Source organism: Monodelphis domestica, chromosome 1 (assembly GCF_027887165.1).
Source record: "Monodelphis domestica isolate mMonDom1 chromosome 1, mMonDom1.pri, whole genome shotgun sequence".
Classification (NCBI taxonomy): Eukaryota; Metazoa; Chordata; class Mammalia; order Didelphimorphia; family Didelphidae; genus Monodelphis; species Monodelphis domestica.
In genome coordinates, this window is record NC_077227.1 from 62,999,093 (window position 1) to 63,026,175 (window position 27,083).

Sequence of the window (27,083 nt, forward strand, 5' to 3'; positions counted from 1 at the left end):
TTCTAATTAATGTTAAAAGCTGTGAGACAGAGTAGATGGTCTTGGAATCAGGAACTTGGTTTCAAATGCAACCTCAGATGCTTATTAGTGTTACCAGTATATAGGTACTAGTGTATAGTTACTAGTACCAAGTGTGTATAGAAATGTGTGCATGCATATTTATATGACTTTGCAATCCTTGAAGCTCATTGAATATTATCGTACTCCTCATCAGTTAATTTTTCTAATCTCTGTTTGTTGGAACTCAGAAAAAACAGTCCTGGTTTATCACAGACTAGCTATTATTCTTTAATGTTTAATTTTATAGTTTTTTTTTAAATAATGCCCAGGTAGGTAAAATGATTAATTTTTATAAATGAATGAATATATTTGGATGCAGGCACATCTTTAGTAGACTCCTTGAAAACTCCAGTTGCAGACAAGATGGTGGGGTAATAACCTTTATGTTGTTCCCATGTCACTTTGATTTCTTCTGTTACATGTCTATATTTTGAGAGCTTTTCCTTCTACATAGTTTGAAGACCATGAGTCTTTGGTGTGGTGACATTTATCAAGAACATTGTTCTTACATTTTTGTGGATTAATGTTCTGATTATTATGGGCCATTGTTTTGTCTGTGATAATGTTTTGGTTCTAATCCAGTTTGGGTTGAGTTTCCTAGGGAACTTTGGGATCTATATTTGTATTACAAAGGTTTATTATCTATTCATTTATGAAGAATGCCAAGCTTCTGATGGATAATTCTAAGCTGGAGGTTTTGTTTTTCTAGGTATTTTATGGGCACTAAATTTTTGCAATCTATGGTGATATCCATTTACTTGTGTGGCTTTGGGCAAGTCATTGATTCTCTTCTTCCCCCTGGGCCTTAATTCTTCATCTGTAAAAGGAGGTACTTTGAGCTCTAAAACTATGATCCTATCACATGGTCCACTGTTTCTATGATTTTTCTCACATAATTTGCATTGCTTAATAAATCTGGGATCCTTTGAAATTTCTGGTGGCTATTAATAATAATGATATTTATATTTATATTTAAAGAATAGCATATAGCATGATCATTGGTGGTGCTATTTTTCTTTTTTCCTCTTTCCTGGACTCTCCAATCAGTGAGGGTCTGCACTTAGTCACTTACCAGAAAATCCAAGCCATTTGCTGTCTGTCAGGCTGTGGCGTCTATGCTGAAAGTGTCATAATGACCAGCTATTAGCACTTTGCTGTTTCCATCATGAATGGCTTTCTAATTCAGTTTAGTAAAATATAGCAATACTTTTAGTGACAATAATCAGATCTGGAGACTTTTAGAAACAAAGGGCTTATCAGACTGACCCCCTCCTCACCATTACCAGGCTGTTGTCTGGTGTCTGGTTTCCACAAACCCATGGAGAATCATCTAGGGATTAGGGATGTTTTGGGAAGGCAGTGGTGGTATTACAGTATTTCTTCATTTTGTTTACTGGCTCTTTGGTTCAGTTATCCCTTCTTCTAAGGAGGAGAGGGCAAGAAAAGAGGCTCATTTGACTTTTATGTCTTGGGCTACTATGGTAAAAGAAAACAAAAAATGAAAATATCTTTAAAATAAGAGTTTTCGATGTTGTAGATGGCAGATTTTCAAAATAAAGATAAAGATATATACCAGAAGGACAGAGGGAAATGACTTTGTCCTCTTTAGTTACCTTTCATTCTTCTTCAAACTTCATGTGTACGTGTATTGGGAAGGACTCTGGGAAGAAATGACTTTTATAACTCCCAAATCCACACAACTCCTGTAGTGTATTTTTTTTTTAACAGTCCAAAAATGAGTTTTGGTGATGCAGATTTTTCTTGAGGGGTTAGACAGAGATTTTAATATAGAAATTCTAATTCTAAGTCAGACCGTTGCCTGAAGCCATGCACTTAGAATCACCACCATACATGGTCAAACTAATATTCTGTTTCTAATTGAGAAGTGAGACTGAAGGAAAGCCAACGGTAATACCAATACTTTGATTGTGGAGACTGTTTGATATTATACCACTAATGTAAATGGTAAAAAGAGACAAAGCTTTAAGGTAAAGACAATAATATAAGTTTTGGACATATTGAGTTTGAAGTGTCAGCAGAGCATCCATGTAAGGATATCCTAATAGACATTTAAGAGGTGGGGCTGAAAATATAGATTTGGGAGTTTACTGCATAGAGACAGGAGTGATGACATTAATCAACCAAGGCAAAGTGTGGATTAGAGGTTGACCCTATTTCTTACACAGAACCAAGTCTTATGACCACAATTCCCAAGTTCTCTCCTTATTGGAAAGCTTTTTTTCTGGTCTCTAAAGAAAGGGATTCTTTAGATTCTAAAGGGGGCAGTTAGGTGGCTCAGTATAGTGAGAGCCAGATTTGGATATGGGAGATTCTGGGTTCAAATCTGGTCTCAGACATTTCCTGGATGTGTGACCCTGGCAAGGCACTTAATCAATATTGCCTAGCCCTTACTGCTCTTCTGCCTTAGAACCAAGACATAGTATTGATTCTAAGATAGAAGGTAAAGGTTAAAAAAAAGAATTTTATAGATAACTGGAACTATCTTTCTAAGAGAAGAGGAAGGCCCACCCCCCATATCTGTTGGTTGGCAATAGGCACACATGAGTATATTCTCTTTACTATTTAAGAGGTTCTAGGGGTTATTTCTAATTTTTTTCCCTGAAAATATCTCTGTCAAAATGTCTCTGTATTGATAAATCTCATCATTCTAAGAAATTCTAACTATATCCTCTATGGCAGTGATGGTGAACTTTTAGAGATTGTCTGCCATGCCCCCTGCCCCCCCCCCAGACCATGTGCTGTACCCTTCCCCCCTTACCAGGGGAGGAAGAAAGCACTCCCATTGGGCTGCTGGGCAAAGAGGCAGTTGAAGTGAGGAATGTCCTCAGTGAGTGTAGAGACCGGGAGGGCAGTGGCTTGAGCACTCAGTTCCCCTCCAGCTCTTCAGCCTGTGAGCCACCTACCTTATCCCAGACAGGGCAGGGAGGAGGAATTGCTCTCTTTGGGCTACTTGGCCAAGGGACAGGTGATGTGAAAAAAATGTCATCAGGTGAGGTAGAGAGTGGGAAGGGAGCAGCTCCACCTGAGTCCCTCTGCCTTTTTAGTAATTAACTCTGGGGTTGGGGTGTGGCATGTGTGCCCACAGAGAGTGCCCTGCATGCCATCTTTGGCATGTATACCATAGGCTTACCATCACTGCTCTATGGGAAGCAAATGGAAAAGGGGACCAGATTTGGAGGGCAACTTTTGGGGACAAAAAAGTTGCCCTCAGAGGACTTGGGTTTGAATCCTGGGTCTCCCATTTATTGTTTAAATAACCTTAAACAACCTCTCTAGGCTTGTTTCTTCACTTGTGAAATTAACTTTTGGATTTTCTGTCCTATGGGTTGCTTCCTTGCTCTAAATATATGATCTTTGCTTGGGGCACTTTGACTGACTTTTATTGTTTTCTCTTATTTAACTTGTGGTTCTTAGCTTCAGTCATGGAATAAAGAGCTCCCTTATCAAGGAGAGAATTTCTAGTCAGCTGGAATGGAGGACCTAGCAGATGATCTGGGAGAGCAGAAACCTAGAAGCTCCTAACAGGAAAAAGTTGCCCTCAAATGCCCTGCAGAGATTTCATGCCCAATGGAGAGCAGTAGAAAGCAATGTGATATTACCAAAGGATAACAGAGAGATGACAAAGAGATACATGATAGGTGATATAGGATAGATAGATAGATAGATAGACAGACAGACAGACAGACAGATAGATAAATTGATTGATTGATAGATGGATAGATAGATAGATGGATATGCATATATTAAGTGTTAGCTATATGCAAGGCACTATGCTAGGCACTGGGGAGACAAATACAAGTGATTATGACCGTGCCATAAACAAACAGTCCTGCAGTGTCAGAGATATAAGTTGCCCTGATCACATGGGTTGTTAGAACATACCTTTTTAATTTATGTTCCTTGTTCCTTTAACTGCTCCTGACATGGGTTCCCTCCCTTAATGTTTCCCAGTTCCAGGTATTCTTTGCATATGGCTCTTTACCACTGGTGATGTCATAACTTATGGGAGAATATAGCCCATACATGTCAATGGGTGCTGACTCATAGAGTACCTTGAATCTGGGCTAGATTTTCTGGAGGCTTACATCCAAGAGGGCATTCTCAGACGGGCCCAGATAGGTGGCACAGAGTATTGGATTTCAAGTTAGAAAGATTTCATTTCAAATTCCTCCACAAACATTTACTAACTGTGTGACCCTGGGCAGGTTACTTAACCTCTGCCTCAGTTTTCTCATCTGTAAAAAGGGGATAATAATAATTCCTCCCAGACTTGTTATGAGGATCAAATGAGATAGAATGTGGAAAGTAATTTGCACTTTTTGCAAATTTTAAAGCGTCATATAATTGCTAGTGACTATTATTTCTTATTATCAAGAAGGTTTGAGGGAAGGTTGGTCAGCAGCAAGCAAATGTCTCTCACAGGGCTATTCTCTCATACAGAGTTTTATTGATCTATTCTGTTCGAGCTAATGAAATCCATCAAGAATTTGTGTTCAAAAAATGGTGTTGACTGTAAGCAAGTCTTCAATGCGTATCATCAGCGAGATAGTCTCATAAAATATGTAGTGCCATACGTGTGTGGGTATATATAACATACCTAATGCGTATGTATTTACAGTTATGTAATTAAGTTTTACTTTCAAAGGGAGGCAGGAGAACAGGAAGCACAAATGGATTAGGCCTCATCTCTGCTCTGATATACTCTCCGGGGATATTTCCAACTCAGCCTAAAGACCTCAGGGGCCAAAAAGACAAAACAAAACAAAAAACTGCAGAGTAGGTAGAATAGAAGGTTATATTACTGTGCTTAAATAGACAGGTAAATAAGCAAATAGCCTTTCTGAACTGAAACTCACTCTTTTCCCCTCTTTCATTCCAACTTTTAATGGTTGTCACAAGACTTAGATTATAAAATGTTGGGTTTTTCAAAATTAACTGAAAGGCTAACAGGGCTGGCAGTCAGATAGTTGCATGGGATTGTGGGTTTAGAATCAGCCCCATGCATTAGCAGTTCTAATAATAAACAATTTGGTTGGTTATGAGAGGTCAGGTGAAAAAAGAATCAAGGGGGACACTAGAATTTTGATTATGGGAAACTGGTCGATCTGAGCCACCAACAGAATTAGTGAAGTGAGGTTAAGGTTTAGGAGAGAAAATAATATCAATTTATATTCATTTAGTATTTAATTGAGGTCCAATAAGCCTCAGTAGACCACAGAACACAATGATGCAGCTCAAAGGTTTTGGTGGGTTGGGGATGAGTGGTTGTCAAGAGTGGTTTATGGTTTCTCCAATATTCCTAGGAAAGAAGGCTTGTTGGAGAGTCCATGGGGTTCTAGAAAAAAGTAAGCCAAGTATTTTGGGGGTGGGCGGGTCAGGCTTCCCATTTCTCTCTTCCTGCTTTTCTAGACTCCTTGGGGTAATGACCCAAGGAGCTATATATTATGTATTGCATGATTCCATTCAATACCAATGGGGTCAGACCTAGTATGATAATGACAGGAATCTGTTGATATGATGGAAAGCAGGTAAGTTTATATACCCTGCAAAGGTTTCTGAGATGCCCTGGCCAGGGCTGATCTATTTATTCATATCCATTGCTTTGAAGTGGACTTTGTATCTAAATTCTTTGTATTCAAACCCTACTATTATTACCACAAAATGGCTGCTCCTGCCTGGCAAGGGTTATTGGGAGATTTAAGAAGTGATATAAGTGATATGAGACATCACAGACTTGAACCCCAAACTCATTAAACACAGAATGAATTTTATATATCTATACATAGAACTCTATTTTTAAGTCTAGCTAGATGGGTGTAGAGAGCTTCTGGGATATATATCTCCCAAAATAACTTCGCTCACTAGAAATCTCAAACTTTCTAAGTTTCTTAACTTTGTAAGGAAATGTCCCTTGGCACCAAAAGGATAACAGTTCTACTCTACATCCTAGTACAGACAGACAACCATTTGATAGTCTGAGTATTGGATTTGGAATCCTAAAGTTTCCAATCCTGGATTTGACTCTCAACTCTATACTTATTAACTGGGTGACTAGTGTCAAGTTACATCATCTTTTTAAACCAGTTTTTCATCTGCAAAATGGGAGTGATGATACTTATAGTATATAGCCTATAGTTATAAGACTTGTAGTTATAAGACTTAAATGAGTTTGGATATATAAAGTACATTGCAAATTTTAATACAATATGTAAATAGCAGTTTTGTCTTATATGCACTCTACTTATCTATAAAATATTATATAAATGTCAGAGCAAATGACAGAGCTTTGATTTGCATATAGCTTTTCTATCTAAATCCAACACTTGTTTCATGTACCTTACAAGTTTTTACTAAAATAATTTTGATAACAGACATCAATTTTCCATGTGTTCTATCACACTAAGCTATTGAGCATGGATAATTAAGTGACATTGGCCTCTTTGATATTCCTCACACAAGATAATTCCATCTCTTGCTTTCTTGAATTTTTACTTGCTATTTCCCATGCCTGGAATTCTCTAGTTTTGCCTCTTGACTTTCCTGGATTTCTATCTTCAAGTCCCAGGAAAATTTTGTTTTCTACAAGAAATCTTTTATAATTCTCCTTAATTGATATTCTCTCTGGTAAAGGTTATTCTCTCTATCTCTATCTGTCTGTCTAATATTTTATTATAGTAAATATTATATGATATACAACACTGTATATTCCAACTTTATATTTTATATGATAATATATTGCATATATATTATTGGAAGTATATTATTACATATTATAAATAATATATCCTGTGTATCATTTGAAGTACATTATAATTTATTTCATATTAAATATAATATATTACATATATTACCAGAAGTGTGTTATTATATATTTCATATTATATATTAAATACAATAATATATTACATATATTATTAGAAACATAGTTCTTTGCATGTTGTCTTCCCCTGTGACTATCAGATCTGAAGAGCAGGAATTGTCTTTTTAATTTCTTTGTACCCTCAGTGATTAGCACATTAAAACATAGTAGGCACTTAATTAATGTTTATTGACTGACTGTCCATGTAACCATCAGAGAGATAGACAGAGAAACAGTAAGTTGAAAAGGATTTTAGGTGTTAATGATGATAAGCAAGAGAAACGTATAATGTTGGAGGAAAACAGGTACACTAATGCATTGTTGGGGAGTTGTGAAATCATCCAATGGTTCTGGAAGACAATTCACAGTTATTCTAGAAAAGATATTCATACCTTTGATAAAAGGATTTCACTACTAGGTATATATGCCAATAAAGTGAAAGACAGAAACAAAAAAAAGTCCCACATATACCAAAATATTCATAGCAGTATTTTCTGTGCCAGTTAAGAACTAGAAATAATGTAGGTGTTCATCAATATGGAAAAGGTTGAACAAATTACAGTAAACAAGAATTTATTAAGTGTTTCCTATATATGTTAGGCACCAAGCTAAGCAATCAAAAGACAGTTTCTATCTTCAAGGAACTCACATTCTAATGGGAGAGGGAACAATTCACTCCTATCTCACAACTTTCCCCGTAATGGTTTACATATATCACAGGTTGGTATAAGAAATTAAATGGGAATTTTTGTGGAGTTTTGCAGAAGCTATATATAACACACGAAGGCTAGCAGATGACATGGAAAAGATTTGAACCTCAAAAATGCATAAAATAAATGCATAGTATTATATAATATAAAAATATTTTCTCTTTTAATACAGTAAATATGCACAATTTTGTTTTTAAAGTTAAAATGAATAAAAATTAAAGTTTTTAAAAAGAACATGAAAATCAGCAGATGACACACAAAGGATCAAAATGTCAACATTGACCTACATATAGCCTATGACCAAATATTTAACCCACATTTTGCTATAGGTACTGTAAATACCCAAAAAAAGAAAAAGAAAAAATTCAGATTTTTTCATTGGGAGGGCCAAAAAATTTTACACGGATTTTTCCAGATCAGGGGGATACTCCCAAACCCCATGATGTGGAAGGGATACTTCTAGGTGCATTCAACATAGATGGAAGGTAATCAGAGAGGGAAAAGCACTAGAAACTAGTGTTGAAGTTCTTAAGGTTTTTATGTCATAGAACCTTTTGGCAGGCTGGTGAAGTTTCTCAAAATAGTGATTTAAAGCGCATTAAATAAAACATATGATTAGAAAGGAAACTAATTATATTGAAGTATGATTTTACATATACAGTCTATATATACATACATATGTATGTATATATATGTATGCCTTATTATAAGGAAGAGAGGATTTGAGCATATGAGGTGGGTCTGCAGGGAGATACAGATGCAGAGAAAATATTCTAGAATGTGGGGGGGGATAGTGGGAGACAGTTAATAGATTGGAGCTGGGTCTTTCTCTGGTTTTGACTTGAAGGGACTGACTGCTTTCCCTTTGTGGCTGTTTCTATCTTGTCTTTCCCATCCTATCTGCTTACTTGCTAGCTTGTTGTCATCTACTGAGCTTCCTGGTATGATCCTGAACCATCTGGGCCATCTGTCTGTAAGATTAGGTCTGGGATCCTTCTGGATCCAGGACCTCTCCCAGGGCCCTGTCCTGCCATACTGCCAAAACTCACTACCTCTATTACCATCAAAAGTGTGTGTGTGTGGGGGGGGGTTAGTGTAGGTTTATCTATAGTAGGGACTGGAGTCTTCAAACAGATAGGAAAGGATTAGGTTAGCTCAAATCTGTGAAGACTCTCAGTGATGAGACATATAGATCTGGGAGGGAGGTTTAGATAGTTGTTATTAGTTTAGGATTATCCAAATTCCCTTTTCACCTTTCCTTGTCATAATAAATCCAACATCCATCCCTGTTATATAGTGGTCTGTGTTTGTTACCTCAGGACAGGCTTTGCTTGGACTGGGTCTGTTAGCCTATTAACCCCCCATCAACCTACTGACACTGGTTCTGTTGGCTTTCCCAAATTAGTTAAATCTTCTGATACTGGCCCTATTTGAACCATCTAATACCAACTCCCAACTACCCTCCATTACAGCCTGCACATATGTTTGTATGCATGTACAAACTTCAAGAATCTCTGAGTTTCCCCTGACTGGGGATATTCCCCTGCTTAAGGTGAGTTTTAAGCCACATCTTGAAGGATGCCAGGCCTAGAGGCAAGGAGAGAAAGCCTAGCAGATATGGGGAACAGTCAGTGCAAAGGCGTGGAGATGAGAGAATGAGGAACCAGTGTAAGAAACAGCAAGTAGGTCCTTCTAGATCATAGAGTGTCTAGGGGAATTAAAGTGTTAGAAGTCAGGAAAGGTAGGAAGAGGACAGGTTATAAAGAGGTTTAAATGTCAAATGGAAGATTTCACATTTGATCCTAGAAATACTACAAAACCTCTGTAGTTTACTGAGTAGGGTCAGACCAACCCTTTAGAAAAATCACTTTGACAGCTGATTAGAGGATGTATTGGAGTGGGAAGAGATTTGAGATAAGGAGTACAATTAGAATGAAATTACAGTAGTCCCGAGAGAGTGTTCTAGACTCAGGTGGTGGCTGTGTGAACCTAGAGAAGGACACATGCAGGAGAATTGGAGAATGTAGGAATGACAAGATTTGGCAACTGATTAGATATGTGGGGTGAATGAGAGTAAGAGGTCATGTAATGAGAGTAAGAGAGTAAGGGTCATGCTGAGATTGTGAGCCTACGTAACTGGGAACATGGTGGTACTCTAAACAACAATAGGAAAGTTCACAGTTGGGGAAGATTTGGGGAGACAAGAAAATGCATTTTATTTTGAACATGTTGAGTTTGAACTGTTCAGAGGACATTCTATTTGAGAATTCCAAAAGGCTAACCAAGTTATGTAAGACTAACAGGAAAAGTTAGAGCTAGGTGTATATAGTGCCACCATATAGAAGTGATCACTGAATCCATGGTTGAGATTAGAACACTGAGTGGGATAGTATAGAATGCAAGGAGTAGCTACATATTTATCTACTTCTATGTCTATAGCTATCTATCTTATCATCCATCCATCCATCCATCCATCCATCCATCCATCTATCCATCCATCTATCCATCTATCCATCCATCTATCTATCTATCTATCTATCTATCTATCTATCTATCTATCTATCTATCTATCTATCTATCTATCTGTCCGTCTGTCTGTCTGTCTGTCTGTCTGTCTGTCTGTCTGTCTCCCTCCCTTACCTTCTTAGAACTGATACTAAATATTGGTTCCAAAGCATAAAAGCATCGAGGACTAGGCAGTGGGGGTTAAGTGATTTGCCCAGGATCACATAGCTAGGACATGTCTGAGGCCTTATTTGAATCCAGGTCCTTCCATCTCTAGGCCCATCTCTTTATCCACTGAGCCACCTAGCTGTCCCAGAAGAATATATTTTTAAATTTTAGTTTTTTCAACTAGCAAGCATAGACTTTCTCTTCTTATCCCTATTAGAGATGGGAAATAAAATCCTTATAAAAATATGCCTAGTTAAACAAAGCAAATTCCCACATTGACTATATCCAACAATGTGTGTCTTATTCTATATGTTTAGTTGATTGACTCTCAGGAGATGGGTAGTATTCTTCATCACCTACGAGTATTAAGACTACTATGGAATGTTATTGTGCTAAAGAAATGGTAAATATTAGGAATTCATAGAAAACTGAAAAGACTTTATGAAATAATGCAGAGCAAAATAAGCAGATCTAGGAGAATAATGTACACAATGATTCTAATAGTGTAAATAAAACTATCATTTAAAAGCAGCCTAACCTGGGGTAATATTGGTCCTTGTGAGCTGTTCATAAAATGCAGTTCTCTCCCCTCAAGAGGGAGTTGGGAATATAGGTACAGAATGTTTTGTGAACAATATGTCAGATGTAGTTGCTTAGTTGATACATTTTGTTTAACTATTCTTTATCATAAAGGATTATTCAATATGGAGGAGGGAGGAAATTACATTCTATTATAAGACATCATTGAACTATTAAAAATGGTCATTGATAACACTTAAAAATATAGAAAGGGGTCAGAAGGTGGTAGATAGATTGAGATCATTTAAATTCTTTTGTTTTACAGATGAGTAAATTGAGGCTGGAGGATTGAAATAATTTGGCCAGAGCTACAAAATCTGAGTCTTTTCTTTGACTAGTGTCCTCTACACCACACAATGCTCCCTCCTATTCACTTTAGATTATAGCACTTCATCATCATCACCATGCTGGACACAGCTGGAAAGGCCAAATGGAAAGATGGGCAGGAGAAGCATGTAAATAGAGTGCTCTTAAAAAGCATCAACTCCTACCTCTTGGCCCCTTCCCCCTTTATTTTTTGCTTGCCTAACAAAAGATGAAGGAGAATGCATTAAGAATGAATGGCAGTAATGTACTGATGGGACTCTTTCCACTGGAGTTGGACACAATCAAGATGGAGCCCTGAGGCCCTGGACCTAAGGCCCCAGGATGAAACCTCTGGCTCTCTCAGCCAATAACTCTGCAATTGAAGGCCCTAAGTGATCGTTTGAAGAAGAGGGACTGGAAAAGTTAAATGGGATGAAAGCACGAGTGCATGCTAAGGCTCAATGGAACAACAGCAATAACACAAACAGCACAATGATATGAAAATAATGAGGCTCAGGACAATGGAAAAGATAAAGAACTTGATTCATTTGTAAATTAAGTGACAGCCCAGCTTGATTTCAGATTCCCACTTTCTTCCCTTTGAGCACTTCTTTATTGGAGAGGCAGATTGGAAAAAGAACTGAATATGAAGTTGAGGAGACTGGTTTCAATTCCCAGACACAAGTATTGACTAGTTCACCCTGGAAAAGTCACTTTAAAAACTATGCTTCACAAAGGAAAGTAATGAATGCTGGAGGGGATGTGGCAAAGTAGGGACATTAATTCATTGCTGGTGGAGTTGTGAACTGATCCAACCATTCTGGAGGGCAATTTGGAACTATGCCCAAAGGGCGACAAAAGAATATCTACCCTTTGACCCAGCCATAGCACTGCTGGGTCTGTACCCCAAAGAGATAATGGACACAAAGACTTGTACAAAAATATTCATAGCTGCGCTCTTTGTGGTGGCCCAAAACTGGAAAACGAGGGGATGCCCATCAATTGGGGAATGGCTGAACAAACTGTGGTATATGTTGGTGATGGAATACTATTGTGCTCAAAGGAATAATAAAGTGGAGAAGTTCCATGGAGACTGGAACAACCTCCAGGAAGTGATGCAGAGCGAGAGGAGCAGAACCAGTAGAACATTGTACACAGAGACTAATACACTGTGGTATAATCGAACGTAATGGACTTCTCCATTAGGGGCGGTGTAATGTCCCTGAACAACTTTCAGGGATCCAGGAGAAAAAAAAAACACCATTCATAAGCAAAGGATAAACTATGGGAGTGGAAACACCGAGAAAAAGCAACTGCCTGAATACAGAGGTTGAGGGGACATGACAGAGGATAGACTTTAAATGAACACTCTAATACAAATACTATCAACAAAGCAATGGGTTCAAATCAAGAAAACATCTAATGCCCAGTGGACTTACGCGTCGGCTATGGGGGGTGGGGGGGAGGAAAAGAAAATGATCTATGTCTTTAACGAATAATGCTTGGAAATGATCAAATAAAATATATTTAAAAAAAAAGTTTCAGGGAAAAAAACAACATAAACTTGAAAAAAAAAAAACTATGCTTCAGTTCCAAAAAATGGGAATATTAATAGTGATACTGCCAACCTCATAGAACTTGTTTTATAGAACTTAAGTTCAGTTCACATGTGGCCTCCAAGTATTATTTAATTCTCAACAGCTTCCTGTCTCACAGGTCTTAGATCAGGCAAAAAAGGCTCGGAACATTTCTTCTTCCCTTAATATAGTTGGTTATAGCACAATACTGACTCACTTATTTGTTATTTATTCAACAAACATGTATGAACTCTTACTGGCTACAAAGTACAGCATTAGATATTGGTAGAAATTCAGAGATGAATAGGACCAGTCCTCAAGAATCATAGTCTAATAAGAGGATGAGACAGGTATAAAAATAACTGTGATACATGGCAGAATATGGGTCACAAAAGAGTTAAAAAATATTAGAAAAGAAATCAGTCACTTCATTCCTGGAAGTATGGGATGTATTCAAGGAAGACTTCCCAGAGCTGGTGGCATCTGAGGTGGGCTTGAATGGGAAGGATTTCAATAGCTGGAGATAATCGGGGAGAGTTTAAGGAATCCTGACCCAAACCTACAATAAGCTTGCACTTTCCATTAAAGTGCCCAGATTCAGAAGCAAGAAATATCTGGGCTCAAAGATCCTGTTGCCCACACTTAATTAGCTGTGTGAATCTGACTCAAATCATTTAACTTCTTTGTGTTTCAGTTTGCTTAAATGTCAAATGTAGATAACACTAACCAAGAGAATGATGATTTCTGGTGACCCAATGGACAATGAAGTGAAGCATGGTGAACACAATCACTTTGCTGCAAGATTTGTAATTGTAATTTGGACCCACAGATTCAGTGATGACTTTTGAGCAAAAAGTGGTGCAAAAGATACTTTATGATCTCACAAATTTGAAGATTCCCAAAGGAATTCCTTTCCTGCATCTAGACCTATCCATCCTGTGTGATTCTTGTCCATATCCTTCCATAAGTTCTCTACAAGGAGTTTGCCTAATGGGCAGAAGTTCTTCTTTACCAGACATTGTGTGAGCATCAGTGGAATTCTCTGGCTGTCTACTTATCCTTTACCCTTGCCATGTGATCACCTTATCTTTCCCCCCATCATACAGTTTCCTAATGATATCATTTATGCCTATTCCTCTTCAAGATTTCTCATTGGCTGTGGGTTGCAGCCTACTCTTACCCATTATGCACTCATACTTGTCCTGTGTGTGCCAATCATTTTTAAATTTCTCCTTAGGCTATTATCTTCATATCTCATTGCCATAGAACACCACCAGTAGAATGTTGGTATTTTTAAAATGGACTTTTACTTTCAAATAAGGTCACTAAAGGAGCCTGGCTATTTCTTTTCTTTTTTTCTTAATCCTTACCTTCCATCTTAGAATATTAAGTATCAGTTCCAAGGCAGAATAGTCATAGGGGCTGGGCAATGGGTATTACATGACCTGTCTAGGATCACACAGCTAGGAAATATGAGGCCAAATTTGTATGTATGCATGTATAACAGGACAGGCAAAGAGTTGGACATAAGGAATAAAGTAGACTGATTGTCCATCCAAAAATGTATTGTAATCTAGGCAATAAACATTCTTATACATTTGCTCTTTCTTCTGTGGATGGTCAGGCCAATCTACTTTGAATGGTTACAGATCACTTCCAGGAGACTCTGAGGTATAACAAGCCTTAATATAATCAGCAATGTCATCTGCAAATGAGAACTTTTGGAGTACCTTGTCATCCACAAAGAATCTTGTTTCCTAGAGGGTATCCAAGAAAAGAATGATCAGAAAGAGGAGTGGAACTCAGATGGTGTGAGGACCCAGTTAATTCCCTCCCTACTTTCTCTTCTTTCATTAGAGAAGGCATCATTTGACAAAAAGGCATATGTATCATATAAAAATATATCTTATTTATTTCTATTTATCTGTTATTTCTCTGGAGGTGGATATACTCATGTCATCCTTCAAACTATATTTCTGTTGCAATATATAATGTTTGCTTGGTTCTGCTCATTTAACTCTTCATAATTTCATGTAGGTCTTTCCATGTTTTTCCAAAGTTAACTTGCTGGTCATTTCTCATGGTGCAGTGAGTAGTATGTTATCACAATCATTTGCCACAACTTTCCCCAATCAATGGGCATCTCTTGGATTTCAGTTCTTTGCTACCATAAGAGAACTGCTATCAATATTTTAGAACAAATAGATTCTTTTCCTTTTCCCCTGATTACCTTAGGAAATAAACCTAATAGTAGTATTGCTGAGTTAAAAGCTATACATAGATTGGTAACTCTGAGCAGAAGTCCAGATTATCCTCCAAAATGTTTGGATCAGTTCACCATTCCACTAACAATGTATTAGTGAACTATATGAACACAACTACAAAACACTCTCCACACAACTAAAACTAGACTTGAGCAATTGGAAAAACATTAACTGCTCATGGGTAGGACAAGCCAATATAATAAAAATGACCATCCTACCCAAGCTTATTTATCTATTCAGTGCTATACATATTGAACTTCCAAAAATTTTTTTACTGATTTAGAAAAAACCATAATAAAGTTCATTTGGAAGAACAAAGGGTCAAGGATATCCAGGGAAATAATGAAAAAAATACAAAGGAAGGTGGGCTTGCAGTCCCAGATCTCAAACTCAGTTATAAAGTGGTGGTCATCAAAACAATTTGGTACTGGATAAGAGACAAAAAGGAGGATCAGTGGAATAGACTTGGGGTAAGTGACCCCAGCAAGATAGTATATGATAAACCCAAAGACCCCAGCTTCTGGGACAAAAACCCCACTATTTGACAAAAACTGCTGGGAAAACTGGAAGACAGTGTGGGAGAAATTGGGTTTGGATCAACACCTCACACCCTACACCAAGATAAACTCAGAATGGGTAAACGACTTGAACATAAAGAAGGAAACTATAAGTAAATTAGGTGAACACAGAATAGTATACATGTCAGACCTGTGGGAAGGGAAAGACTTTAAAACCAAGCAAGAAATAGAAAGAGTCACAAAATGTAAAATAAACAAGTTTGATTACATCAAATTAAAAATGTTTTGTACAAACAAAACCAATGTAACCAAAATGCGAAGGGAAGTAACAAATTGGGAAACAATTTTCACATCAAAATCTTCTGACAAAGGTCTAATTACTCAAATTTATAAAAAGCTAAATCAATTGTACAAAAAAAAATCAAGCCATTCTCCAATTGATAAATGGGCAAGGGACAAATGGGCAAATGAACAGGCAGTTTTCAGCCAAAGAAATAAAAACTATTAATAAGCACATGAAAAAGTGCTCTAAATCTCTTATAATCAGAGAGATGCAAATCAAAACAACTCTGAGGTATCACCTCACACCTAGTAGATTGGCCAACATGACAGCAAAGGAAAGTAATGAATTCTGGAAGGGATGTGGCAAAGTGGGGACACTAATTCATTGATGGTGGAGTTGTGAATTGATCCAACCATTCTGGAGGGCAATTTGGAACTATGCCCAAAGGGCGATAAAAGACTATCTGCCCTTTGATCCAGCCATAACACTACTGGGTTTGTACCCCAAAGAGATAATAAGGAAAAAGACATGTACAAGAATATTCATAGCTTCACTCTTTGTGGTGGCCAAAAATCGGAAAATGAGGGGGATGCCCTTCAATTGGGGAATGGCTGAACAAATTGTGGTATATGTTGGTGATGGAATACTAGTGTGCAAAAAGGAATAATAAAGTGGAGGAATTCCATGGAGACTGGAACAACCTCCAGGAAGTGATACAGAGCGAAAGGAGCAGAACCAGGAAAACATTGTACACAGAGACTGAAACACTGTGGTACAATAGAATGTAATGGACTTCCCCATTAGTGTCAATACAATGTCCCTGAACATATCTATGAGAAAAAACACTATCCACAAGCAAAAGACAAATTGTGGGAATAAAAACACTGAAGAAAAGCAACTGTTTGACTACAGGTGTTGGGGGGACATGAATGAGGATAGACTAAATGAACACCCTAATATAAATACCAAAAACATGGAAATGGGTTTGAATCAAGGACACATGTGATACCCAGTGGAATCGTGCATCGGCTATGGGAGGGGTGGTGGGAGGGGGGGAGGAAAAGAAAATGATCTTTGTTTCCAAGGAATATTGTTTGAAAATAACAAAATAAAATAATGTTTAAATTGGAAAAAAAGAAATTAAGAATTAGACAATTTCAGAAAAACCTGGAAAAGCATGAGATGATGCAAAGTAAAGTGAGCAGAACAATAAAATTGTACACAGTAAGAGCAAAAAAAAAAAAAGAACTGAATGAATGGACTGGGGGCAATTTTGATTTCACCCTTATGTGTAAAATGAATTTGTTGGACTCAGATCCATTCTAGCTCTAAATTACATGATCCTATGAACTCATTGGATAAATGACTGGTTTACCATTCAGGTAACACCTGGAAAGCACATTATAGTCAAATAGAATATAGATAGCCCTTAAATGATTGAATGAATACATTGCAGCAAAATTTGCTAAGTGTATTATATTTTTCCTTGGATTGTTTTGAGAAAATTAGACATGTTTCCTGCAGAAGGATTTGATCCACAGATGCAATAAATTCACATTTGAAAATTTGAAAAAAAAATGACAAAAAACCCAATGTATTAGTGTTTCTTTTTTTTTTTTAAATATATTTTATTTGATCATTTCCAAGCATTATTCGTTAAAGACATAGATCATTTTCTTTTCCTCCCCCCCACCCCCCATAGCCGACGCGTAAGTCCACTGGGCATTAGATGTTTTCTTGATTTGAACCCATTGCTTTGTTGATAGTATTTGCATTAGAGTGTTCATTTAAAGTCTATCCTCTGTCATGTCCCCTCAACCTCTGTATTCAGGCAGTTGCTTTTTCTCGGTGTTTCCACTCCCATAGTTTATCCTTTGCTTATGAATGGTGTTTTTTTTCTCCTGGATCCCTGAAAGTTGTTCAGGGACATTACACCGCCACTAATGGAGAAGTCCATTACGTTCGATGATACCACAGTGTGTTTGTCTCTGTGTACAATGTTCTCCTGGTTCTGCTCCTCTCGCTCTGCATCACTTCCTGGAGGTTGTTCCAGTCTCCATGGAACTTCTCCACTTTATTATTCCTTTGAGCACAATAGTATTCCATCACCAACATATACCACAGTTTGTTCAGCCATTCCCCAATTGATGGGCATCCCCTCGTTTTCCAGTTTTGGGCCACCACAAAGAGCGCAGCTATGAATATTTTTGTACAAGTCTTTGTGTCCATTATCTCTTTGGGGTACAGACCCAGCAGTGCTATGGCTGGGTCAAAGGGTAGATATTCTTTTGTCGCCCTTTGGGCATAGTTCCAAATTGCCCTCCAGAATGGTTGGATCAGTTCACAACTCCACCAGCAATGAATTAATGTCCCTACTTTGCCACATCCCCTCCAGCATTCATTACTTTCCTTTGCTGTTATGTTAGCCAATCTGCTAGGTGTGAGGTGATACCTCAGAGTTGTTTTGATTTGCATCTCTCTGATTATAAGAGATGTAGAACACTTCTTCATGTGCTTGTTAATAGTTTTGATTTCTTTATCTGAGAACTGCCTATCCATTTCCCTTGCCCATTTATCAATTGGAGAATGGCTTGATTTTTTGTACAATTGATTTAGCTCATTATAAATATGAGTAATTAAACCTTTGTCAGAGGTTTCTATGAAGATTTTTTCCCAATTTGTTGTTTCCCTTCTGATTTTAGTTATATTGGTTTTGTTTGTACAAAAGCTTTTTAGTTTGATGTAGTCAAAATTATTTATTTTACATTTTGTGATTCTTTCTATATCTTGCTTGGTTTTAAAGCCTTTCCCCTCCCAAAGGTCTGACATGTATACTATTCTGTGTTTACCCAATTTACTTATGGTTTCCTTCTTTATGTTTAAGTCACTCACCCATTTTGAATTTATCTTGGTGTAGGGTGTGAGGTGTTGATCTATTCCTAGTCTCTCCCACACTGTCTTCCAATTTTCCCAGCAGTTTTTATCGAATAGTGGATTTTTGTCCCAAAAGCTGGGATCTTTGGGTTTATCGTATACTGTCTTGCTGAGGTCGTTTTCCCCCAGTCTATTCCACTGATCTTCCTTTCTGTTTCTTAGCCAGTACCAAATTGTTTTGATGACTGCTGCTTTGTAATATAGTTTGAGGTCTGGGACTGCAAGGCCCCCATCATATGTGTTTTTTTTCATTATTTCCCTGGATATCCTTGATCTTTTGTTCTTCCAAATGAACTTTGTTATGGTTTTTTCTAAATCAGTGAAGAAGTATTTTGGTAGTTCAATGGGTATGGCACTAAATAGATAAATAAGTTTGGGTAGGATGGTCATTTTTATTATATTGGCTCGTCCTATCCATGAGCAGTTAATGTTTTTCCAATTGTTCAAGTCTAGTTTTAGTTGTGTGGCGAGTGTTTTGTAATTGTGTTCATATAGTTCCTGTGTTTGTCTTGGGAGATAGATTCCTAGGTATTTTATTTTGTCTAAGGTGATTTTGAATGGGATTTCTCTTTCTAGTTCTTGCTGCTGAGCTGTGTTGGAGATATATAGAAAAGCTGATGATTTATGTGGGTTTATTTTGTATCCTGCAACTTTGCTAAAGTTGTTGATTATTTCAATTAGCTTTTTGGTTGAATCTCTAGGATTCTTTAAGTAGACCATCATGTCATCCGCAAAGAGTGATAACTTGGTCTCCTCCTTGCCTATTCTGATGCCTTCAATTTCTTTATCTTCTCTAATTGCTACTGCTAGTGTTTCTAGTACAATGTCAAATAGTAGAGGTGATAATGGGCATCCTTGTTTCACTCCTGATCTTATTGGGAATGCATCTAGTTTATCCCCATTGCAGATGATATTAGCTGTTGGTTTTAGATATATACTGTTTATTATTTTTAGGAATGACCCTTCTATTCCTATGCTTTCTAGTGTTTTTAATAGGAATGGGTGTTGTATTTTATCAAAGGCTTTTTCTGCATCTATTGAGATAATCATGTGGTTCTTGCTAGTTTGCTTGTTGATGTGGTCAATTATGTGGATGGTTTTCCTAATGTTGAACCAGCCCTGCATCCCTGGTATGAATCCTACTTGATCATGGTGAATGATCCTTCTGATCACTTGCTGGAGTCTTTTTGCTAGTATCCTATTTAAAATTTTTGCATCTATATTCATTAGGGAGATTGGTCTATAGTTTTCTTTCTCTGTTTTTGACCTGCCTGGTTTTGGAATCAGTACCATGTTTGTGTCGTAAAAGGAGTTTGGTAGAACTCCCTCTTTGCTTATTATGTCAAATAGTTTGTATAGTATTGGGATTAACTGTTCTCTGAATGTTTGATAGAATTCACAGGTGAATCCATCAGGCCCTGGGGATTTTTTCTTAGGAAGTTCTTTGATGGCTTGATGGATTTCAATTTCTGATATGGGATTATTTAGGAATTCTATTTCCTCTTCTGTTAGTCTAGGCAGTTTGTATTTTTGTATATATTCATCCATTTCTCCTAAATTGGTGTATTTATTGCCATATAATTGGGCAAAGTAATTTCTAATGATTGCCTTAATTTCCTCCTCATTGGAGGTGCTGTCCCCCTTTTCATCTTTAATGCTGTGAATTTGCTTTTCTTCCTTCCTTTTTTTAATTAGATTGACCAGTACTTTGTCTATTTTGTTTGTTTTTTCAAAGTACCAGCTTCTTGTCTTATTTATTAAATCAATAGTTCTATCACTTTCGATTTTATTAATTTCTCCCTTAATTTTTAGGATTTCTAATTTGGTTTTCTGCTGGGGGTTTTTAATTTGATCGCTTTCGAGTTTTTTCAATTGCATTTCCAATTGATTGATCTCTGCTCTCCCTTGTTTGTTAATATGAGCTTTCAGGGATATGAATTTGCCTCTGATTACCGCTTTGGCTGCATCCCAAAAGGTTTGAAAGGATGTTTCGCCATTGTCATTTTCCTTGATGAAATTATTAATTGTTTCTATGATTTCTTCTTTAGCTAAACGGTTTTGGAGTATCATATTGTTTAATTTCCAATTGGTTTTAGATTTGGTTTTCCACGTACCATTACTAATCATTATTTTTATTGCCTTGTGATCTGAGAAGGCTGCATTCATTATTTCTGCTTTTTTGCATTTGTGTGCTATGTTTCTGTGACCTAATGTATGGTCAATTTTTGTGAATGTGCCATGTGGTGCTGAGAAGAAGGTGTATTCCTTTTTATCCCTATTTATTTTTCTCCATATGTCTATTAATTCTAATTTTTCTAAGATTTCATTCACTTCTTTTACCTCTTTCTTATTTATTTTTTGATTTGATTTATCTAAATTTGATAATGGTTGGTTTAAGTCTCCCACTAGTATGGTTTTATTGTCTATTTCTTCCTTCAATTCTCCTAGTTTCTCCATTAGAAATTTGGGTGCTATATTATTTGGTGCATACATGTTGATTAATGATATTTCCTCATTGTCTATAGTCCCTTTTAACAAAATATAATTACCTTCCCTATCCCTTTTGATCAGGTCTATTTTTGCATTGGCTTTATCAGATATCATGATTACCACTCCTGCCTTCTTTCTATCAGTTGAGGCCCAGAAGGTCTTACTCCATCCTTTAATTCTGACCTTGTGGGTGTCAACCCGCCTCATGTGTGTTTCTTGAAGACAACACATGGTAGGGTTTTGGATTCTAATCCATTCTGCTATTCGTCTACGTTTTATGGGTGAGTTCATCCCATTCACGTTCAAAGTTATGATTGTCATTTGTGGACTCCCTGGCATTTTGATTGCCTTCCCTAATTCTAACCTTTTCTTCTTTGGCTCTACCTTTTAGTCCAGTGATTTACTTTGAATCAGTCCCCCTTGTCCCCTCCCTTGATGTTTCCCTTTTTAGTCCCTCCCTTTTTGTTCCCTCCCCCTCCCCCCTCTCTTTCCCTCCCTTTTTGTTCTCCCTCTCCCCCTTCCCCCCTTGGTTTTCCCTTCTCCTTACCCTTGTTGGGTAAGATAGAATTCAAGATCCCAATGGATCTGGATGTTTTTCCCTCTCAGAGTTGATTTCCCTGAGATTGAGGTTTAAGTAACCCCCCCCCTCTCTTCCTCTCCTTCTTATAGGAGTTTTCTTCCCCTCCCCTTCCCCTGTGAATCTTTGTGTGAGAACCATTATTCTATTTGGTCTTTCTTTACCCCCTATTTATACATTACATTTTCCCCACATATTAGTATACATAGGTTGATATAAATGTAGTCCTTATAGAAGAGAGTTTGAGTAAAAGAAGATAACATTTTTCCCCTTTCCTTAATATTTACCTTTTCAGGTATTCCTTGCTCTTTGATTTTCAGTATCAAACTTTCCACAGAGCTCTGGTCTTTTCTTTGCAAAAAGTTGGAAGTCTTCTATTTTGTTGAATGCCCATACTTTCCCTTGGAAGTATATAGTCAGTTTTGCTGGGTAGCTGATTCTTGGTTGGAGACCCAGCTCTCTTGCCTTTCTGAAGATCATGTTCCATGCCTTACGATCATTCAGCGTAGAACTTGCAAGGTCTTGTGTGACCCTGATTGGCATTCCTTTATATCTAAGTTGTCTTTTTCTGGCTTCCTGTAGGATTTTTTCTTTTGTTTGATAGCTTTGGAATTTGGCAATTACATTCCTGGGAGTTGTCTTTTGGGGGTTTAGTGTAGAAGGTGTTCTGTGAGCTCTGTCAGTGGATGTATTGCCCCCTTGTTCTAGAATCTCTGGGCAATTTTCTTTGATTATATCTTGTATCACCATGTCCAGTTTGGTGTTTATTTCTGGCTTTTCTGGGAGTCCAATTATTCTTAAATTTTCTCTTCTCCCCCTGTTTTCCAGATCTATCACCTTGTCGGTGAGATATTTTATGTTCTCTTCTAATTTCTTGGTGTTTTGGCTTTGCTTTATTAGTTCTTGCTTTAAAGCCTGGTTTTCTTTTACAGTTTGGTCAAACTGGTTTTGTAGATGCGTGAATTTCTTTTGCATTATTTCCCACTTTTCCTCCCAGAGGGCTTCCATCTTTTTGGTCCTTTCTGATTCAAATTCTTCATGGGTTTGTGGAGAGTTTCTATTTCCTTTGGAAGATTTTGGAGAATTTTCTTGTATATCTTCTTCTATCTGCTCTGTATTTTGTATTTTGGCTCCATAGAATGTGTCCAGAGTCGCCCCTTTCTTCTTATTTTTCTTGGTATTTTGGGGCTTCTGTGCTTCTGTGGAGTTTGTCATCTCTGAACGTGGAGGATTGGCTTTTCTTGTCTTTGTCTGGTGATCAGAGGCTTTAGTCCTGGGCAGATGTTGGTTCTATGAGCGTTCCCTGGGTTAAACTGAATATGCCTCACTGGAACTGGAATGGAAGGGTCGGACCACGAGGCCACACTCTCCCCCTGGCTCGATTTCCAGAAGTTGCCTTCAGAATCCCTGGCCGTGAGGCTGTTTCGTCGGCCTGTGGGGGGATGGGCTGCCGCTTCCCCAAGCTCCGAGAGCACAGACTTTCACTGAGACTTGGATAGCAGGATCCAGCCCGTGAGGCTGTCTTGCCCGCCCTGAGGGTTGCTGTTGTTTTGACCAGCTCTCTGCAGCGGAGGCCCCAGGCAGTAACTTTCACCCGGACCGACCAGCTCTTTGCAGAGGAGGCCCCAGGCAGTAACTTTCACCCGGACTGGGACTTGGGTAGAAGACCCTGAGGGTTGTTGTTCCTCAGACCCTGCTCTCTGAGCCCGGCACGGCTGCCGCTTCCGGGAGCCTTGGACTCTGCGCTCCTACCCCTGAGGTCCGAGGGATCTCGGGTTCTGGCTTTTAAGGGGAGCCGTACCTTTTGAACCGGGTCCAGGTCCAGGAGGAGGGTTCCCAGGGTCTGTGCTGTTGATCGTTTTGAATTTCGGCGCCTTAGGAGCTTCTAGTTTGAGATCGGTCGGGAAGGGTTTTCCGGAGATCTGAACTTCAGCTTTCTCTAAGCCGCCATCTTTGTATTAGTGTTTCTAATTCCCCATATCTCCTCCAACATTTGTCATTTTGCCCTTTTATCATTTTAGCTAATCTGATAGGTGTGAGATATCTCAGAGTTGTTTGGATTTGCATTGCTCTAATTAATAAAGATAGGTCATTTTTCATATACCTTTGGTTTCTTTGTCTAAAAGCTGTTCATATCTTTTAACCATTTATAAACTGGAGCATGACTCAAATTCTACTATTTGTCAAAGTTCTCTATATATTTTAGACATGAGACCTTTTCATCTTGGTTATATTAATTTTGTTTGTACAAAACCTTTTAAATTTGATGCATTCAAAATTATCTATTTTGCATCTCATAAAGCTTTCTATTTTTTGTTTTTCACAAAATCTTCTATCCATAAATTTAAAAGACAATATATTCCTTGTTCTTCTAATTTGCTTATTATATCTCCCTTTAGGCCTAGGTCATGAATCCATCTTAGTCTTATCTTGGCAAATAGTGTAAGATATTGGACTATATCTAGTTTCTGCCAGATTGCTTTCAGATTTTTGCCAAATAGTAAATTCACTGTCTTTAAAAAATTAAAGTTGTAAGCTACTCAAAGGGCAATGGAGAGAGAGATATGCATGAGTACTCTCCAATGTAGTATTAGCTAAGAGTTGCATGGAAGAAGTGGCATGAAGTCTGTCATCAGAGAAAAGTAGGAAGAGAAAAGTGGGTGGTCTTGCTATGCAATCAAATGCCACTTATTTGAGGCATAGTCATTGCACAGTCTCAAACCTTTGTGAATATCCAGGCAACATTAATTGATCTTGAAGTAGGCTCCCAAGAAGATGAGTGGACCCCTGGAGAGGATTTATAGGACCATATGGACACAGTTCATATTGGAGCCGAAGGTATGGACAAAGTGCAATCTGCATCTCTGGAGGGATTGTCCACACCAATGAGCTCACAAATCTAAGGAACTATGGAACTATTAGAGAAATGAGAAGGGCTACACAAGATGAGACGGTATAGCTGAGTTGTGAATGAAGACTCATGTTGATGAGACTGAAGATCCACTGAAGGGCACTGTTATACAATATTAACAAAGTATTCTATGGAAGGAATTATGCGGCCCAAGTGAGTTGATGACATAAAGCCCTTATCCCTTTATAAATAAATGTCAGCCCTTTCTCTCCCTACTTTTCTTACTTTGCTTCAGTAGTCCCTTCATTCTTCTCTGAGTTCTTCCCTGTGCTCTTCATACTTTTCTTTCTGCCATGCTTCAGACATCTTCTCACCCTAGAAGATCATGCCACTCCTGCAACCTTTTCCTCTGATTGATGGGTTCTTTTTGGAGCCTCCATTTTAAAGAAAATGCTCAGACCAGTCACATTTATTCTCTTTCTTCTCCAAGGTCTGCATTTGATTCCTAGGACTTCTTTCTCCACCATGTCCTTACCTCTCTTCTTCCAATTGCTCCCTATGCCACCATTCCTTCAGCTTCATTTTATACGTTGTTTACTCTCAATGAAAGTTCCTTTAGACAGGGACAGCTTTTCTTTTTGCTGTCTCAGTGCCTTAGCACAGTGCCTAGAACAAGGCAAGCAGTTCATAAATGTTTGTTAACAGACTGACTTGCCTTTCCATGGTAGTGATTTGCATTTCTGAGTGCTTAAACCCCATTCTCTGTGGAGCAGGGATCCCCATATCCAAATGCAGTCATCAGATCTACCTGAATTTCCCATTATTCATATTCCCCCCTTATTATATCCAAAGACATTTGCCTTGCAATTCCCAGTAGCCACCTCCCCCCTTGCCACGTGCAAGTGGTTAGAAGTTTAAACACGTTTATATATATTTTACAAGGAATAAAGGGTTTTATTTTTTAAAATTCACAAAAGTAAGACAATCAGAAATGCCCATGAAAGGAAACTATCCAGAGAAACCTGGTGCCCCAATTTCCAAAAAGCAACTGAATCTCAAATTCCCTGGTTAAATCTTCAGTCCACACCCTATGGCTGAACCCCTGAAGCTAAAACTAGTACACAATTCAGCCTCATTTTGTTCTAAACCAAGAATGTCAGCTCTCCTATCAGAATCTCTCCACTCTTCTTCCATTTACTAATTTCAATGACAATTTGCCCTGGATACTCAATCCAAATCATTAATCTCCTCAAGAATCTCAGGATCACTCCCAGCCAATCAGGGACCCTTCTTCTTGCTCATGAGTTACTGTTTCTTGTAACCACACATTTCTATTTAATCACTTAGTAACCATTTCTTTCTCTTCCCGAAGAGGGAAGTGGAAAAATAGTTTCATAAAAGAGTTTAATACAATAGAAAGAGTTTTAGACTTGGAGCCAGAAAATCTGGGTTTGAACCCTAACTCGTTACTTATAAATTGTGTGACCTTGGACAAGTGGCAAGTTTGTCTGATGTTGCTGAGCTTCATTTGTTCTTCTGTGGAATGAAGAGCCTGGATTAAAAGATGTTTAATGTTTGTTTCAACTCCAAATCCTAAAGATACTATTGCATTTAACACCAACACAGAGAAACAAAATATCTTACTACATAATACCTAGAGTATCTCCTAGATTTTATAAATGATACACCTTTTCTCACAAAGAATATTTCAATGAGTAGGAAGGATGTGAGCAAAAGTGCAGGGATAGGAAAGTATGAGATAATTTTGAAGGTTCATGAGTGTGGAAAGTTCAGCAAGATAATGTCTCATAAAAAATTGCTTGACATACATGTTTGCTGTTATTGAGTTGCTTCATTCATATAAAACTCTTTTCTTGGTAAAAATATTGGAGGAGTTTGTCATTTCCTTTTCCAGCTCATTTTATAGATGAACTGAGGTAAATATGGTTAAGTGACTTCTCCAAGGTCACACAACTAGAAGTATCTGAGGCCAGATTTGTACTCAGGAAGGTGCCTGACTCCAGACCCAGTACTCTATCTTCTGTGCCACTCATATGTGCCTCTCTCCCCAAACACATGACTTTGTTATATTTTAAAATAATATTTTATTTTTCCCCAATTAGCTGAAAAGTCAATTTTAAAATATTAATTTTTCTTTAAAAATTTGAGTTCTAAATTCTCTCCCCTTCATTCTTCCCACTTGTCCCTGTTCTCTGAAATGGCAAGCAATCTGATATAGACTTTAAAAAAACACCTTTTACATTCTGTCTTAGAGTCAATACTAAATATTGGTTCCAAGGTAAAAGAATGGTAATGGTTAGATATTGGGGTTTAAGTGATTTGCCCAAGGTCATACAGCGGGGAAGTCCCTGATACTGATT

General features: G+C 37.8%; 1 protein-coding gene across 1 annotated transcript in view; it reads left to right on the top strand.

Moving 5' to 3' along the window:
• The window catches only part of LOC100015953 (heparan-alpha-glucosaminide N-acetyltransferase-like), a 159,367-nt gene that overhangs the window by 15,716 nt on the left and 116,568 nt on the right, over positions 1–27,083 (top strand). The window lies entirely within an intron of this gene.